We start from the raw sequence: 18,483 nt of genomic DNA on the forward strand, positions 1-18,483 counted from the left end.
TTAAATTTCAATCTGCAGCAGATGTCCAACATGTTATTACGTCTGTTGCCATTTTTCATCATGGCAAGGGGAGGAGATTTTTCCATCTCCAACCTGCTGGCTAAGTGTTTTTACACCAAACGCAGCTCATTTAGAAATTAGTTAGACTTTGTCTGCCTTCAGATTGCAATGCTTACTGCTTGCATACAGAGCTGAGCTCACTATATCCTCGTTGAAAAACACACGGTGTGATATAGAGTAAAAGCTCTGTGGATTTCCCCATGCCTCTCCAATATGCTGCAATTACAGTGATGAGTCATTTGTCTATTTTACACTACATGGCTCATGAATCAACATTCACAACACTAATCCACACACACCGGTCCCCAGAGAATCCACATCGTCAATGTGATTTACAACTATGGGTCAATGGCAGCTTCACACGACTGACTGAATTCCTCGTTACATCAGCACAGTGGTGGGCATTGGTGAGGAGAAACAGAGATACTCCTATAAGGAGCAGGATCATGGGTGAGAAGCCAACAGTTTCCAACACCTGGACCCACACATCCAAGACCCCTTTCCAGACTCATGACAAACCTGAGGGACATTGTGTCCAGAAAAACACCCTCTCAGACCCGGTCTCAGCCCAGCCTTAAACTAAGGCCTCACTTCTGCCCCAGCTGGTTTGTCAGTCTATGGTGAGGTCTTGGTTGACCCATATCACCAAGCCCACCCCAGGCCAGGCTCAGAGCCCCTGGCAAGGCAGGCTGGGGACAGTATGTGCACAATGCAGAGGCAGCATAATGAGCCCCTACCTCCAAGCCTGCATCACCCCAGCACAGTGACACAGGAAGGGTTCGCCTAACACACTGGCAGGGCTCCGCTCAACTCTTTCGGGAAGAATACAGAGAGAGATTCAGGAAGTAGGCTAAGTATTGTTTGGGGTTTTCAACAATGATGCTAACTGGCTAAGTGATTACCTTAAATTGTGTAGAGGCCACAAACTGGCATCTAGACCATGGTCCCAACACAGAGAAGAAGAGACAGATGTTTGTTTATGTGCACGAAAGTACACTCTACAATGTATATGTCTATGTTTGAATGTACAGTATATCTGACAACAGCTATTTTTGCCCTCCCCACGCACAGAGGGCCTGCATGGGGCCTGGATTTGGCCTGCCAGCTCCTCTGACGCACGATGCCCACCCAGGCTGGCACGAGTTAGTGTCCACCATGCCTTGTGTCTGGAAAGCACCACAGAGACATTCCTCCACACAAAGCTTGGCTCTGTCACATGGCTCTCAACGAGGTGACGATGAATACACACTGTACCCTGTCACAGTGTCACTACATAACAACAAAGACAAGGTGATGATGAATACACACTGTACCCTGTCAGTGTCACTACATAAACAACAAAGCCAAGGTGACAGACACTTCATGGTCATCCTTCACTGTAATACAAATGGCATCTCAGGAGACACTAGCATGAAAAGACCAGAGAGTAGGGAGTTCAGTGAACTGAACGAGGTCATCATGGTGGAATGTGACACCTCTCCACCTAACCCCACCCTGAGACTCCACAGCAGGCTCGGGCCACAGCAGGCTCGGACCACAGCAGGCTCGCACCCACGCAGGCTCGGACCCCAGCAGGCTCGGGCCACAGCAGGCTCGGGCCACAGCAGGCTCGGACCACAGCAGGCTCGCACCACAGCAGGCTCGGACCACAGCAGGCTCGGACCACAGCAGGCTCGGACCACAGCAGGCTCGGACCACAGCAGGCTCGGACCACAGCAGGCTCGGACCACAGCAGGCTCGGACCACAGCAGGACTGACATTGGTGCAATTGGCAGAACAAAATTGTTTGTGTGCTTCTTATGCTCTTCCAAATAAAACAGTGGTGAAAACAATGGCTGTGAATGTTTAAAAGCCCTTCGATAACATGTATACTGCCAGTGTCTCCTATGAGACCGGTTCTAAAATGAGAAGATGGCCTCTGGTCTGGCTGGAGCGAGGACATCCTGACCAGCCATTAGTGTCCACATCCTGACTGGGGCCTGTGGAGTCATGTGACGGTAGAAATGCCCACATCCGTCGGTCTGTGTGCCCATTTCTGTTACCTGCAGTCTGCCCCCCCCCACCATGTAAAACAGCCATGACTCTGCTGTGTTTTCTATTTACATGCACTTCCCCTTTCCATTGTCACTTCTACTTTTTACAATGACCTTTTTCTAAGACTAAAACCCCAGCCCACTACTATACTGTACTTCACTGTGCTAATGTTATGTTGATGACATCCTACAGTGCTATCCCCACAACCTGGGACTGCAGGCTTATGGGATATGAGGCTATGGATGTGCAGACAACAGCAGCAGCCCACTGGTTGGCAATGAAATTACGTTGAACCAATGTGGACTAGATGTTGATTTGATGTCTTTGCACAGTGAGAGGGGATGCCAAGACTCATTCATAGACAAATGAAATTACTCACTAAGTATGTGTGCTTGACACACTATATTTTGACAGATTGGACATGTTGCAGGATAGAGAGTAAGAGAGGAGACAAAATGCTGACTAAGAAAAGGGAATCTGGGATAAAAGGAGTCCCCTGCTATCAACTCTATCTTCAAAGTCTTTCAGCTGCAGTAAACTAGCCCATTTCATCTCACTAGAACGTTTTGATTGTAGAAAACAGGAAACTGGACAGACAGCCTGACAACATAGCAGATAAGATCAAGAACTGAACAATCTTTGAGATGGGTAACTTTGACTACAGACTCATCCCGGAAACATATGCACAACAACAACCACAAGCAGGATCCATTTCCACTGTTGGAGCCTGCTCTACATTTGTTCCAGAGACGTCAGATAAAGTTATAGGAGCAAAGGATGTAGACGAGAGTACAAACTGTAAATGAATGAGATAAGGGAGGAGAGAACCAGAAGGTAGCGAGAGAGATGACTACATATCAAATCAAATCATGACTACATATGTTCACTACACACGTGTCTGAGAGCGTGAGTGAAGTCTATACGCGCATGTTTGTGTGTGTGTGGGGGGGGGGGGGGGCATGCGAGGAGCTGTCGGGGGCTGATAGAGTGTCTTTACATGACAAACAGCTGCTGAGGTCTGGGATGCACGCTTGGCAAAGTGGAAAATAATGAACAGTGAGAATCTGCCAAACACAAGAGAATTCATCTTTATTTGCCAACTGCTACATGGCTTTTGTGTGGACAGCCACAATGTTCCAGTGCCACGCCCTCCACACACACACTCAATGACTTACAGCTGCATAGACGGCCAATTGTCCAAATACTGTATATGGGCAGTTCCATGTAAAGCCCCATGAGCACCAACATGTGAAGCGCATAGGAGCACATCACATTTGGTGTCATATGAAAGCTAAGAGTATGAGAAATGAAGGCGTTTATACATTTTTCCACCACCAAAAGTTGTAATAAGCAAAAAGCTTTTGATTTCTGGTTAAACAGATGGAAAAAGGGATCTTAGAAAACATCTATCAGAAAAAGTCTAAAGAAGGTATTAGAAATACAATAACGTTGAGGTGAAGACCCCTGACAACTAATATCAACAGTTAACTCACAGAAGAGTTTTGTCTTCTGTAAGTTAAAATAAATATTGCCTAGTGTTGTCATTCTGTTACCAAAAAAAAAGCACATTTGTAAAGCCCCCCGTGCAGTCTTTGCAAATTATCACTGTATGTCTAATCAATAACTGTGTGTGTGTGTGTGTGTGTTCATTTAATGAACATAAATGCTAAATATATTTGTGAGTTATTTCCCTGAGTCTCCTTAAGCCCTTTAAATGCTCAGTCTAATCATTTGGGCATTAGGAAACAAATTTGAAGATATTTACATACACAGCCTGGATGCTCTCTAGAGCCCACGCACTTATCCAGATGAACTTTCATTGGTATATTATAAATCAGATCATTGTGAGGTCATGATGTGGGCCAAAAGTTCCATCCCACCTGAACACGAAAAGGGGAATATCATCATTTTCAAAATGTCAGTCGCATTTCAACCACATAGCGTGGAAATATCATTCAAATATTTTTTGATTTTATACATTTTTAACTGCACTTTTGGTATTTTATTAGGATCCCCATTAGCTGTTGTGAAAGCAGCAGCTACTCTTCCTGGGGTCCACACAAAACATGATATAATACAGAACATTAATAAATAAGAACAGCTCAAGGACAGAACTACATCAACATATCAATACATACACACTAGAGGTCGACCGATTAAATCGGAATGGCCGATTTCAAAAAAGAATGTGCGCCGATTTCCGATTATTAAAAAAAAATGCATTTATACCTTTTATTTAACTAGGCAAGTCGGTTAAGAACACATTCTTATTTTCAATGACGGCCTAGGAACTGTGGGTTAACTGCCTTGTTCAGGGGCAGAACGACAGATTTTCACCTTGTCAGCTCAGGGGTTCCAATCTTGCAACCGCACAGTTAACTAGTCCAACGCTCTAACCATTGTACTCCACGAGTAGGCTGCCCGTTACGCGAATGCAGTAGAAGCCAAGGTAAATTGCTAGCTAGCATTAAACTTATCTTATAAAAAACAATCAATCATAATCACTAGTTTTACTACTAATCCAGTTTAGCAGGCAATATTAACCAGGTGAAATTGTGTCATTTCTCTTGCGTTCACCCCACGCAGAGTCAGGGTATATGCAACAGTTTGGGCTGCCTGGCTCATTGCGAAATAATTTGCCAGAATTTTACGTGTTTTTTTTATTTTATCTTTAATTAACTAGGCACGTCAGTTAAGAACAAATTCTTATTTTCAATGACGGCCTAGGAACAGTTCAGGGGCAGAATGACAGATTTGTACCTTGTCAGCTCGGGGGTTTGAACTTGCAACCTTCTGGTTACTAGTCCAACGCTCTAACTAGGCTACCCTGTCGCCCCGCAATTATGACATACATGGAAGGTTGTGCAATGTAACAAGAATATTTAGACTTAGGGATGCCACCCATTAGATAAAATACCGAACCGTTCCGTATTTCACTGAAATAAACGTTTTGTTTTCTAAATTATAGTTTCCGGATTCGATCATATTAATGACCAAAGGCTCGTAGTTCTGTGTGTTATTATGTTATAATTAAGTCTGATTTGATAGAGCAGTCTGACATTCATGCGTTTTGCCAGCAGCTCTTCGCAAGCACAGCGCTGTTTATGACTTCAAGCCTATCAGCCTAATGGCTGGTGTAACCAATGTGAAATGGGTAGCTAGTTAGCTCAATGTACTTGAGTGGTCCAGCCAGAGTCCGGACTTGAACCCGATCTAACATCTTTGGAGAGACCTGAAAATAGTTGTGCAGCGATGCTCCCCATCCAACCTGACAGCACTTGCGAGGAACTGTAGAGAAGAATTGGAGGTGTGCCAAGCTTGGAGCGTCATACCCAAGAAGACTCAAGGCTGTAATCGCTAGGTGCTTCAACAAAGTACTGATTAAAGGAAAGGGTCTGAATACTAATAGAAAATGAGAAATTTCCGGGGGGGTTTTGTTGCTTTGGTCATTATATGGTATCGTGTGTAGATTGATAAAACATTTTTTTAAATCCATTTTAGAATAAGGCAGTAACTTGACAAAATGTGTAAGTCAGGGGGTCTGAATACTTTCCAAATGCACCATGCAGTACTTTTTTTGTACTGAATTATACTCTACTGAACACTACTGTATTGTACTTTACTATGACACCCAAACCTGTGAAACAGCTATCTATGATTGGTACAGATGTGGTCCGGTCCAGACCAACCAAAATTGGTCTTGTTTGTAGATAGAACTCATTAAAATGTAAAGGAGGATATTGCATATTTCTACCTTTGTGTACCTATTCAGGATACATGACATTCATAATTATGCATTTCTCTATAGTACAGATCAGAGGCCAAAGATGTCATTCTGTTACCATCATTCTGTTACTGGGTGTAAATACGCTTTACTTATTGTAGTTCAATAACCAAAATACATTTTTCAAAGTGAAGGTGTGAATCTTTGAATCTTAATTCGGTCACATAAAAAAAAGGAGATTTTACCATAATTCGGTTACCAAACTTTATATCTGAACTGAGTAAATGTGTTTTTGCATTTTTTTCTGTGGAAATTGTTTAAAAGTATTCCTTGCGCATATAGTTGTATGGTTTGTTTAACTTTGTAATCAATGGTTTTGTTTGGCATACTTTTTAAATTGAATATTGGAGTCTCAGCATAATTCTGTTCCCATGGAACTGCCCATATGGGAACGTGTTGTGTAGTTTTCTTCAGAACTGGTGCCATTACTGAATGTGTCTGATTGGTTGTGAGATGACACTGTACTTTAAAAGAGCTTTAAAAAAACAGACACATTCATCAAAAACATTCTACTTAACTTACCACGGTGAACAGTCTATTCTGACAAAAATAATTCACTCAAACTAATGAAAAGTTATCTAAAATAAAATCCAGATTGTACCTAGATACGGTTTTCAATATCAGTACATTGTAAAAGAAAGAGCAGGTGACCGATTTGGATCTACAATGAACAAAAATATAAATGCAACATGTAAAGTGCTGGTATCATGTTCCATTGCATTTTATCGATGGCAATTTGAATGCACAGAGATACCGTGACAAGATCCTGAGGCCCATTGTCGTGCCATTCATCCACCACCATTACCTCATGTTTCAACATGATAATGCACGACCCCATATAACAAGGATCTGTACACAATTCCTGGAAGCTGAAAATGTCCCAGTTCTTCCATGGCCTGCATAATCACCAGACATGTCATCCATTGAGCATGTTTGGGATGCTCTGGATCGACGTGTAAGACAACGTGTTCCAGTTCCTGACCATATTCAGCAACTTCGCACAGGAGTGGGGACAACATTCCACAGGCTACATTCAACAGCCTGATCAACTCTATGCGAAAGAGATGCGTCGCACAGCATGAGGCAAATGGTGATCACACTAGATACTAACTGGTTTTCTGATCCACGCCCCTACCTTTTTTTATCAAGGTATCTGGGACCAATGGATGTACATCTGTATTTCCAGTCATGTGAAATAAATAGAATAAGGTCTAAGGATTTTTATTTGAATTAACTGATTTCTTTATATGAACTGTAACTCAGTCAAATCTTTGAACTTGTTGCATATTGCGTTTATATTTTTGCTCAGTGTACATTAATACTACCATTTGACACAGAGGACATTCGCAAGTCAGCTTAGCTTAAGAGGCCTAGACAGTCAGTGTGTCATTGAAAAGAAGATTAAGGGAAAAATGTAAAAGGGAGAGCATGCTGTATAGAGTGTCAGAGGTTAGCTTGCGAGTCTGAGAAGCGTCATGTTCGCTCTGTCTCTACGTGACAACGGCAGGAATGTGAGGTCCCTGCTGCCACAGCTAGCTCTTTAATAAACACATCATGCAACATTCATCACACTGCAAAGGAGAGGCCAACCCCTGTGATCTGTCTGGCATCACAGGCACATAGAGTACAGACACAGACAGAGAGACACAGACACAGAGAGAGAGAGAGAAAGAGAGAGGGAGGAATGAGAGTGGAAAATAAATGTTAAGAAAGGGGAGAAGAGGTCAGACAAAACAAGCCCCTCTCAGCACAGTGCCCACACCCAGTGGTTGGACTTCCTGAGGGGGCTGCTGTGGTGGTTTTGTCCCTGCCTGGCCATCCATTCATAGTTTGGGGATGAGAGAGAAGAAGGGAGTCAGTGGTAACTGTGTGAGTGTATGTGTAGAGCTGTGGTTTTCAACCTGTGGTCTGCAGGTGGTCCACACACTATATCTATAGACTTAATTTAAAAAATATTTATAATTTATAGAAAGAATATATATATAAAATAAAAATCTTCCAAAATTAGTAACAGTTGCGAGTATTAATGGTATTTAATACATTTTACATTACTTTCCACAATGCCAATTGTTAATAATGATAAACCTTTAATTTGACAGTCACTGCTAAAATGGACAATTTGACAGCCAAGATAAAGGTAAAAAACAAAAATCTGCATCTCTGCGAATGGTGGTCCTGAAAAGCTTTTGACAGTGATTTGGTTGTCCAACGAATGGAAAAGGTTGGGAACCGCAGTTGTAAAGCACATCGGGAGGAGAAGGGTTGCGGATTAAGGAATTCAAACGCCAAAGCAGGGGGAGAGGGGTGTGTGTGTCTCTTTTGTTGGTTATTCCTCAGTCACCCCCTCCATCCCTTCAGCCCTTTTCTGCTGGGCCCTGCCTGTAGACTGCAGCTGCAGCCTACAGCCCTGCGCCCTGCATCTCAATGAGCCTCTGTGCCGCTCCAGAGGAGAAGGGGCTCCCTGATGGAAGGGTCACCACTCTGTACCACCACCCCAATACTGCTCCCATCCTCATCCCAGCCAGCCCCGGGACTCAGGGCCTCTGGGCAGCCCCTCTCCCCATGACCATATAAGGCAGACAAGGCTCACAACAGGCCCGCTCACATGCCAGGCTAAACCGCCCAGGAGTTTGGGCTCCTTCATTCTTTCTTTTCTTCCTGCTGTCCCCCTCTTCTTTTGTTGGCCCATCTCTTTCTCCCATGCAGCTGGATGGGACTGCACTGCCGGGGCTTTGGCAGCAGCCTCAACAGGTCGCAGGGAAGGGCCGCCTCAGCCTCCACTGCAGCCCTCTCTTCATCTCCCCCTCCCGCTCTGCTGCTGCGGCTGCTGCTGCTACAGGAAAAAAGGGGGGACACGGGGAGGGGGTGCGGAGTCTGCCCCTCTTTCTCACGCTCGTAAGAAAGCCCTCACTTCTTCTCCACAGCAAATGACACCTGCTTATTACCATAGACACACTGTGGGAAGTACACCCTGCTTTTCTGTGTGTGAAATTTGGCCCCTCCTTTTGGTAAACAAGCCGACCATGGATTAGTTAACGGGGTTACTGCATGACAAACAAATAAACACACATTCAGTTCAAATGAGTGCCAATTAACTTTAAATGACCAGGGAACAGTCCATCACTCTTAAATGATACAATCATGTATAATAAAAGGGGGACATTACATTTCTACCTTAAGGAGAGGTAAGGCCAATTCAAATACACTTGTTCGGGTATATCTGTCTGTGATCCATAATGACAAGTTGTCCCTGAGCCAGATGAGGCCCTACGTGTAATCTGGGTGTGTATCATGATGATGGTCTGATGAACGTGACAGCAGCCTGAACATACAGTCAGAGTCAGGCTCTATGGACAGCTGAGCAGCCCTGCCTGTCCACACTCCACCTCTCTCGCTGTCCCAGCTGCCGGGGAGAGCCAGTGATGTGATTGATGTCAGACTGGGAGCGCCACACCAGTCAGAAGCAGCTTCCGCCTCGGCTCTGTGTTGTCAGCAGGGTCATTATCCTGGCAAAGAGGGGGGGGGGGCGACTGGCAGAGGCAGAGAAGAAATGAGAGGATTAAGAAAGAGGGAGAGGAGGAAGAGAGTGGGAGTAGGAAGCAGGATATGGGGTAAAGAGAGAAAAGGGGGACAGAGAGAATTGAATAAAGAAAGTAAGTGACAAATACAGCGAGAGAGAGGGGTAGGGGGAGCACAGCCAGGAGCCACAGTTGTGGAGCAGGAGGATGTTGCACAGAAAAGTAAGCACACAGCGGGCTCACTGCGAGCGGAGACAAGTGACGGAGGTGGCTCTCCCTGGCCTCCTGTTCCCCTACCATCCAGCCTGCCTGTCGACAGCTGTACCCAGACAATGTACTTATCTCCACCACATTTAGCAGGAGGCTGCTTCCCATTACCAGAGCAGGGGGCCCTGCTGACACCCAGACACCAGGCAGAGCACTCCCCTCCTGGGGAGCGACCCTCTGCTGCTGCCCGACACTGCTTCTGGCATTTAAAGTTTGGTTACGGGTACAGTTTTAGCTAGCTGGGTGGCGTGAGTGTGGACAGGGCATAATGGCCGTGGGGCAGCCTCTGCTGCTATAGTGAGGTGGTGTGTGTGTATGAACAGGACCAGTGTGTGGCCTATGGCAGGCTGTAACCTAATGAAGGGTGTGTGTGAAGGAGGCGAGGCGAGCCTGTCGGTAAAGCTGGCAGCCAGACAAAGTCCTGGGGTGATCAGCATTGCAGTGTCATGAGACAGAGTTAATCAGTTGGGTCGGTTCCTTTGAAAAGCAAAAACAGAACACACCCAGTTCCCTTTTACTGCTTTGATACTGAGAAAATAGATCTTGAAGGATGTGTAAAAACAAGTTTCTAAATGGTGTGTGGTTGTATGAGAAGCAACCATATCAGGTACTCAAAAACGTGCATGCATGCTTACATAAAGTCGTGGCCAAAAGTTGAGAATGACACAAATATTACTTTTCACAAAGTTTGCTGCTTCATTGTCTTTAGATATTGGTCAGATATTAATATGGAATACTGAAGTATAATTACAAGCATTTCATAAGTGTCAAAGGCTTTTATTAATTACATGAGGTTGATGCAAAGAGCCAATACTTGCAGTGTTGACCCTTCTTTTTCAAGACATCTGCAATCTGCCCTGGCATGCTGTCAATTAACTTCTGGGCCACATATTGACTGATGGCAGCCAATTCTTTCATAATCAATGCTTGGAGTTTGTTAGAATTTGTGGGGTTTTGTTTGTCCACCCACCTTTTGAGGATTGACCACAAGTTCTCAATGGGATTAAGGTCTGGGGAGTTTACTGGCCATGGACCCAAAATATTGACGTTTTGTTCCCCGAGCCACTTAGTTATCAACTTTTCCTTATGGAAAGGTGCTTCATCATGTTGGAAAAGACATTGTTCGTCACCAAACTGTTCCTGGATGGTTGGGAGAAGTTTCTCTCTGAGGATGTGTTGGTACCATTCTTTATTCATGGCTGTGTTCTTAGGCAAAATTGTGAGTGAGCCCACTCCCTTGGCTGAGAAGCAACCCCACATGAATGGTCACAGGATGCTTTACTGTTGGCATGACACAGGACTGATGGTAGTGCTCACCTTGTCTACTCAGAACAAGCTTTTCTCCAGATGCCCAAAACAATCGGAAAGAGGATTCAGAGAAAATGACTTTACCCCAGTCCTCAGCAGTCTAATCCCTGTACCTTTACAGAATATCAGTCTGTCCCTGATGTTTTGCCTGGAGAGAAGTGGCTTCTTTGCTGCCCTTCTTGACACTAGGCCATCTTCCAAAAGTCTTCGCCTCACTGTGCGTGCAGATGCACTCACACCTGCCTGCTGCCATTCCTAAGCAAGCTCTGTACTGATGGTGCCCCGATCCCGCAGGTGAATCAACTTTAGGAGGACGGTCCTGGCGCCCTTTCTTGGGCGCCCTAAAGCCCTTCACAACAATTGAACCACTCTCCGTGAAGTTCTTGATGATCTGATAAATGGTTGATTTAGGTGCAATCTTACTGGCAGCAATATCCTTGCCTGTGAAGCCCTTTTTGTCCAAAGCAATGAAGATGGCACGTGTTTCCTTGAAGGTAACCATGGGTGACAGAGGAAGAACAATGATTCCAAGCACCACCCTCCTTTTGAAGCTTCCAGTCTCTTAATTGAACTCAATCTGCATGACAGAGTGATCTCCAGCCTTGTCCTCGTCAACACTCACACCTGTGTTAACGAGAGAATCCCTGACATGTCAGCTGGTCCTTTTGTGGCAAGGCTGAAATGCAGTGGAAAATGTTTTTGGGGGATTCAGTTTATTTGCATGGCAAAGAGGGACTTTGCAATTAATTGCAATTAATCTGGTTACTCTTCATAACATTCTGGAGTATATGCAAATTGCCTTCATACAAACTGAAGCAGCAGACTTTGTGGAAATTAACGTTTGCGTCATTCAAAACATTTGACCACGACTGTACATACACACCCACATAACAAAACAACCGATAATATGCCTGAACCGATGTATCGGGCCGATATCGGCCTCTTCTAGTCTATCGGCTATCAGCCCTTCTCTATCGGCTTAGCCGGTAGTCCCTTTACATAGCAACGCTGCTGCTATGCCAGCTACCTCTCACCGCCCGAACCACAAACACTGCTCAATGCCGAGGAATGTCTAGCTGGGGAGAAGGAAAAAAAATCTGCAGTAGCAGCAGGCAGCAAGCTAGCTCACTTCAACATGAATGTACAGTATTGAGAAATGGATGAACTGACAGTGACCACAATCAAACTTCTGTTTCAAATATTAGATTAGTTAAGTCATTAATAATAAGGCTTGTGTTGACATGCCCGGACATGCATGCAATATGCAAGCTAGATAAGCAGATACCTGTTAGCAAAGATTACGTTAACTAACACCTTCATCTGTGGTGTTAGCTAGCTATTAGCTACTATGCTAGAAAGCTGGCTAGATCATATCAAATTTTATTTGTCACATGCTTCGAATACAACTTGTCCCAGCTAGCAATGAGCAATCAGCCCAGTAGCGGCCGTTTCAGTCTACCGAAATTCTGCAGAATTTGTCAGCATCTTACCAGAATCCCCCCAGAAGTGGCCCGATGCAAATTTAAATACATTTAGTCATTTTAAATATTACACATACAAATTATACCCATCCACAAAAAAAAACATTTTCTGTCAGAGAAAACACCATGGTGACCGTGTCAGTGTGCATGCGCCTAGCCCACTACAGGAATCGCTACAGCGCGATTGGACAAGGACATCCCGGCCGGCCAAACCCTCCACTAACTCGGATGACGCTGGGACAATTACGCGTTGCCTCATTGGTCTCCCGGGCGCAGACAGCACAGGTCTCAAACCAGCATCTGTAGAAACGCAGTTTGCACTGCGATGCATTGTCTTAGACCGCTGTGCCACTTGGCTGGCTCCATCCATAAAGTTTTTCATTCATATCAAAATACTACACAGGACTATTAAAGAATTTCTTGTATTTTCTGATCACAGAAACAATGAGGATTTTTTTTAATGAAATTATGAAAAGTTAATTACATAAAGCAGCCAGTGTAATCATCTGCCAATCGGCCCAAGACCAAAATAATACATTTGGGCCAGATCTCAGTCCCAGAATCATAGCCATAAGTAATAGTGCCGAAGGCGGCCCAGACTCTGGCTACATGATGACGGCCGAGTCTGACCTACAGCAGAGTGCCCCTACCCTCAGCCGGAATCGGCCTAGATCCACTGTGCTAGCTGGGGTGAAGACCTTACAGTGAACTGTTTACTTACAAGCCCTTACCCAACAATGCAGTTAAGAAAATATCTAAAAACATTTATTTTTTTTAAAGAAAGAGATATGAATAACAACTAATTGAAGAGCAGCAGTAAATAACAATAACGGGGCTTTATACAGGGGGGTTCCGGTACAGAGTCAATGTGGAGGCTATATACAGTGGGTACCGATACAGAGTCAATGTGCGGGGACACCGGTGTTGAGGTAATATGTACATGAAGGTAGAGCTATTAAAGCAACTATGCATAGATAATAAACAGAGAGTAGCAGCAGCGTAGTAGGGGGGGGGGGGGCAATGCAAATAGTCGGGGTAGCCCTTTGATTAGCTTTTCGGGAGTCTTATGGCTTGGGGGGTAGAAGCTGTTTAGAAGCTTCTTGGACCTAGACTTGGTACTACACTACCGCTTGCCGTGCGGTAGCAGAGGGAACAGTCTATGACAAGGGTGGATGGAGTCTTTGACCATTTTTAGGGCCTTCCTCTGCCACCGCCTGGTATAGAGGTCCTGGATGGCAGGAAGCTTGGCCCCGGTGATGTACTGGGCCATACAAACTACTCTCTGTAATGCCTTGCGGTCGGAGGCAGAGCAGTTGCCATACCAGGCAGTGATGCAACCAGTCAGGATGTTCTCAATATTGCAGCTGGAAATATGTTTTGTCGTGCCCTCTTCACGACTGTCTTGGTGTGTTTAGACCATGATAGTTTGTTGGCGATGTGGACACCAAGGAACTTGAAGCTTTCGACCTGCTCCAATACAGCCCCATCTATTAGAATGGGGGCATGCACGGTCCTCCTTTTACTGTAGTCCACAATCATCTTCTTTGTCTTGATCACATTGAGGGAGAAGTTGTTGTCCTTGCACCACACGGTCAGGTCTCTGACCTCCTCATAGGCTGTCTCGTCATTGTCAGTGATCAGGCTTACCACTCGTGTCATCAGCAAACTTAAGGATGGTGTTGGAGTCGTGCTTGGCCGTGTAGTCATGAGTGAACAGTGAGTACAGGAAGGGACTGAGCATGCACCCCTGAGGGGCCCCCGTGTTGAGGATCAGCGTGGCAGATGTGCTGTTACCTATCCCTTACCACCTTGGAGTGGTCCGTCAGGAAGTCCAGGCTCCAGATGCAGAAGGAGGTGTTTAGTCCCAGGGTCCATTGTTTAGTGATGACCTTTGAGGGCACTATGGTGTTGAAAACTGAACTGTCGTCAAAGAATAGCATTTTCACATAGGTGTTCCTTTTGTCCAGGTGCGAAAGGGCAGTGTGGAGTGCAATAGAAAATTGCGTCATCTGTGGATCTGTTGATGCAGTATGCAAATTGGAGTGGGTCTAGGGTTTCTGGGATAATGGTGTTGTGACTCGCAGGTGTCCAGTCATGATTTACTCCATGGGATCACATCCAATAAGCATCAACCCAGTCAGTGTGACACAGAGAATAAACCGAACACCCCGCTTCTGAGGCAGGCTGGGTAAGTGAGTAACGGACTGCACACAGTGATGATGTTCTGGGAACATCATAAAAACCTGTGCTGGAGCTCTCTTTCTTCTCCTCTCTGCTTCCTCGCTCCCTCCCTCTGCTCTCGCCTCTAAGCCAGCTGAGCGTGCTACCCAAATTCAACAGTTGTTGTGGCCTTCGTTAGCCTAACGAGGGGGTCAGCTCTTTATACTTGTCAGAGAGCAAATGAGTCCAATGAACAAGGGCTGCCTGGAAGAGAGAGGGATAACGAGCACAGTACTGTTACACTTCACTGAGTTATTGGCCACGGCGCTCACATGGAATCTAGAGAACCTACAATCTGCCTCTGATGTTGGATGGTGCACTCCACCTTTGATGGAAACTTTAGACAAATAGGCTTTAGAAGAGCCCTTGAATGTAGCCACCACTAGAGGTATAATGTAAACTGTGTGGTTGGTGTCAAGGAGATCCAAAACATTTACAGCAGGGATCATCAACTAGATTCAGCCGTGGGCCATTTTTCTTCTTGGGCGGATGGTCGGGGGTCTGGAACGTAAAACAAATATTTTTACAAAATAATTTCAAACCTTAATTACATTTGGGGACATTGCCCTGAGTAGGGTGCAGTCTTCCGGATGGGACGTTAAAACTGTTGTCCTGACCCTCTGTGGTCATTCAAAATCTCATTGCAATTATTGTAGGAGTAGCTAAATTCCCCCAACATGGCTAGATAATCATCCCCTTTCATTCCTACTTGGCATATATCACTCCTCACCTCTCCACCTGATGTGTAGTGAGCGTTCTGGCACAAAAATGGTCACCGTGCATCACTGAGGTGGGTGCTACACATTGCTGGTGGATGAGGGGAGTTTCCCACCACTTTGTAAAGCATGTTGAGTACCTCAGTTGGTAGAACAGCACTATAAAAATCAAATGAACTATTTGTACAAGATCACATACATCTCTATTATGTGTGGAAATATTTGGGAATAGATTTCCAAAATTAAAAATCACTTGGAGCTGGTTTCCTGGTATTTTTACAGTCTTATGTCCAACAATGAAAATTCACCAACAAAAATATATATATTTTTGGCTAAATAAAACCACTCGCGGGCCAAATTTGATTCAAGGGCCGCTAGTTGGGGACCCCTGATTAACAGATTAGGTTATGGCCACATTGAGATTGTGTTCCAAAATCCTGGATGGAGCCAGTGGTTTTCAATGGGAGTCATCAATTGTCAGATGAATGACAACTGAAATGATTGTCCGACTAAAAATGCAAAATAATGACATATGTCAATGATGTAGTGGGAAGGCTGATGGAGTGGGAAGGTGTGGTCTGATGTTGGGCATCACCCGACTGAGCTGGGCCTAACTGGAACAAAGATACAGAACAGAACACACTGGCCGTTCTGTGGCTTAGACTGGCTGGAGTTTACTTTCTTTACTCTGCCATTGTCTGGCAGCAAAAGGGAACTACAAAACTGGATTACAGTCACATGCCCAAATGATGAATCAAACAGGAATCAGGGTTAGGAGGGTTAAGGGTGGTATGGATGTTCTCAGTACCCAGCCAGGCTAGACCTGAGCTGCTCCACTCCGTGGCGTGTCTGGAGCATAGAACGCAGTCGCGATAGCACGTCATTAAAGGGGCATTTCTGGGACACTGGGCAAGCCACAGTCAACAGCACTGCCACCTACCTGGAAGTCCCTTCAGAATGCTGCAGAAGCCTGCCTCAATCACGTGCCATCAAACATATACTGTAATGAGTTGTAGACATCAGTCCTGCCTTGTCCTGTGACTGCAGTCCACAATATTAAACAGTGCTATCATAAGACATGGTAGTGGTAGGGTTAGAGAGTCAAATCAAACTAAAAGGTTCACAGAATAAGGGCGGCTGGCTAATGGTGATGGCCAGCAGAAGCTCGTTACTGCATACTCAACTTCTGTGCTGTGGCACTGGGGTAGAGACGGGGTGACAGTGACGTGACATTAAAATCCGTTCTGTCAAGTAACGGGCAGCAAGCAGGCAGACGCCTTCCAATCAAAACAGAGTTGCTCTGGGTGACATTTTACCGGGCACAGCTGCTAGGGTATGACAGCATGCCAACTCCCCATTCCTGAAGGTTTGTTTATTTGTAGATTTTCTTTGTTCTTCAATAATTCAAGGTTAAGATGTGACTTTAGCTCAAGGAGTTTGTTTTTCCCCTCACCTGTCACTATTTGACATTTTACACTGGCAATCTTTCAGAAACCTCCCCGCTTCCTTATCACTCTGGCAAGGAATAGCGGAAATAGACATACTGTATGCCAACTTACCAAGTGTGTCAGTGAGGTAAAGATGTTAAAATCACATGCACGATGTAAAAAGAAATTGACCCCGTCAGAAGAACTAGACACCCTTAGAAAGATCCTCTTTAACTAACATTTGTTATTAAATCAGAACTCTTCTAAATGATGAACTTTGGTCCATATACTTCCAACAAGGCAAATGCTGTTTAATCTTTCCTTGTTATTTGTCTCGTTTGGTTTTTCATATATTGCCTCTGGTCATCCAGACAACATCTCTTACATCTGAAGGCATCAGACTGATCGGTGTTCCTCAACCTCTGGCCATGTCCCAAGAATCCAAGGGTGTCAGATATTGATTACCTTGGTGTTTTATGTAAACGAGAAGGCAGTAGTACTGAAACGACAAGTCAGTAGTACCTAGTGTTGCTCTCTCCACCCCAGGGAAGCATCGTCAGTGGTTGCATCAGTGTGCATGGGCCTGGGTCAGCCTGCGAAGCTTGCCTCGGGTGACTATGTTACGACACAGGGCCCTGCTGTGTTCCTGCTGAGGCCTTAGGGAGAGCATACTGCGTAGCATGCTGTTCCCTGGCTTACAGCCTCTGGGACTCTCCTCTCCTAGGGGGGAATTCCGACCCGAGTTAAGCGTATGTAAATGGACATGAATTCCCTTTTGATGTACTTTTATCTCTATGCGTATTCTGACTTTGAATTTAAGCTTCCGAATTGCACGCTATTCACCCCCTACTCGTTTGGGGTGGAGATCAAAGAAATGAAGATGTGGCAGAGGTGTGTCTACAGATACGGCGTATTCTGACCTTGACTTAATTCCCTCGTAACTCTACCACCTTCACGTGCAATGACATCATGAATAAGGTGAAACAACCTGTCGGTTCCAAGTGGAACCACATCTACTTTATTTCCCCCGCTAGAAATAACACTATTCTCCATGCACTATGAAAGCCAGACCATACATGGCAGAGTTTAAACCTGGAGCACAGTTCACGACAACTGGACCGTTGTCCCAGTTCCATGATAAGTGAGAATTGAGGGTAGATTAAAAGACCACTATAACCCCTATTGTACACTTTTCTCACCTTCCAATATTACATGGACTGAACAATTGAATATGGCAACTTTCAGGATGAATCAAACTGTATTTTTGATTCTAATATATTTTGTGCATAAAGGCTCTCCAAATAAATAAATAAATACTTTCCTAACCCTAAATAATATACAAGATTAGAGTATTTTTAGATCTAACAAGCAGTGCTAAAAAGAAGAACATGTGTATTTACATGGCTTTATTAATTGACCCCTAATATTCTGAACAGTTCTCTCAATATAGTCTGTCGAGAAAATTCTAATTAAAATAGGAGGTACACTAAATGTAATGGGATGACATTAGATAAATGTACTGAGAACCCTATTGAATGAAAACTCCACAAAAATAAATCTGTTGGCCAGCAAGTGGGAGGGTTTTCAGCAGTTGAATTAAATGTATTCAGCAAGCGCAAGGGAACCACACCGGCAAAGGCCGTTACACACCTGCATAAGGTAAGTCTG

General features: G+C 44.7%; 1 protein-coding gene across 1 annotated transcript in view; it reads right to left on the reverse strand.

The window, feature by feature from the left end:
• Positions 1 to 18,483, reverse strand: part of LOC124046412 (RAC-alpha serine/threonine-protein kinase-like) — a 43,692-nt gene that overhangs the window by 13,266 nt on the left and 11,943 nt on the right. The window lies entirely within an intron of this gene.

This window comes from Oncorhynchus gorbuscha, linkage group LG10, assembly GCF_021184085.1.
Source record: "Oncorhynchus gorbuscha isolate QuinsamMale2020 ecotype Even-year linkage group LG10, OgorEven_v1.0, whole genome shotgun sequence".
In the NCBI taxonomy this organism is placed as follows: domain Eukaryota; kingdom Metazoa; phylum Chordata; class Actinopteri; order Salmoniformes; family Salmonidae; genus Oncorhynchus; species Oncorhynchus gorbuscha.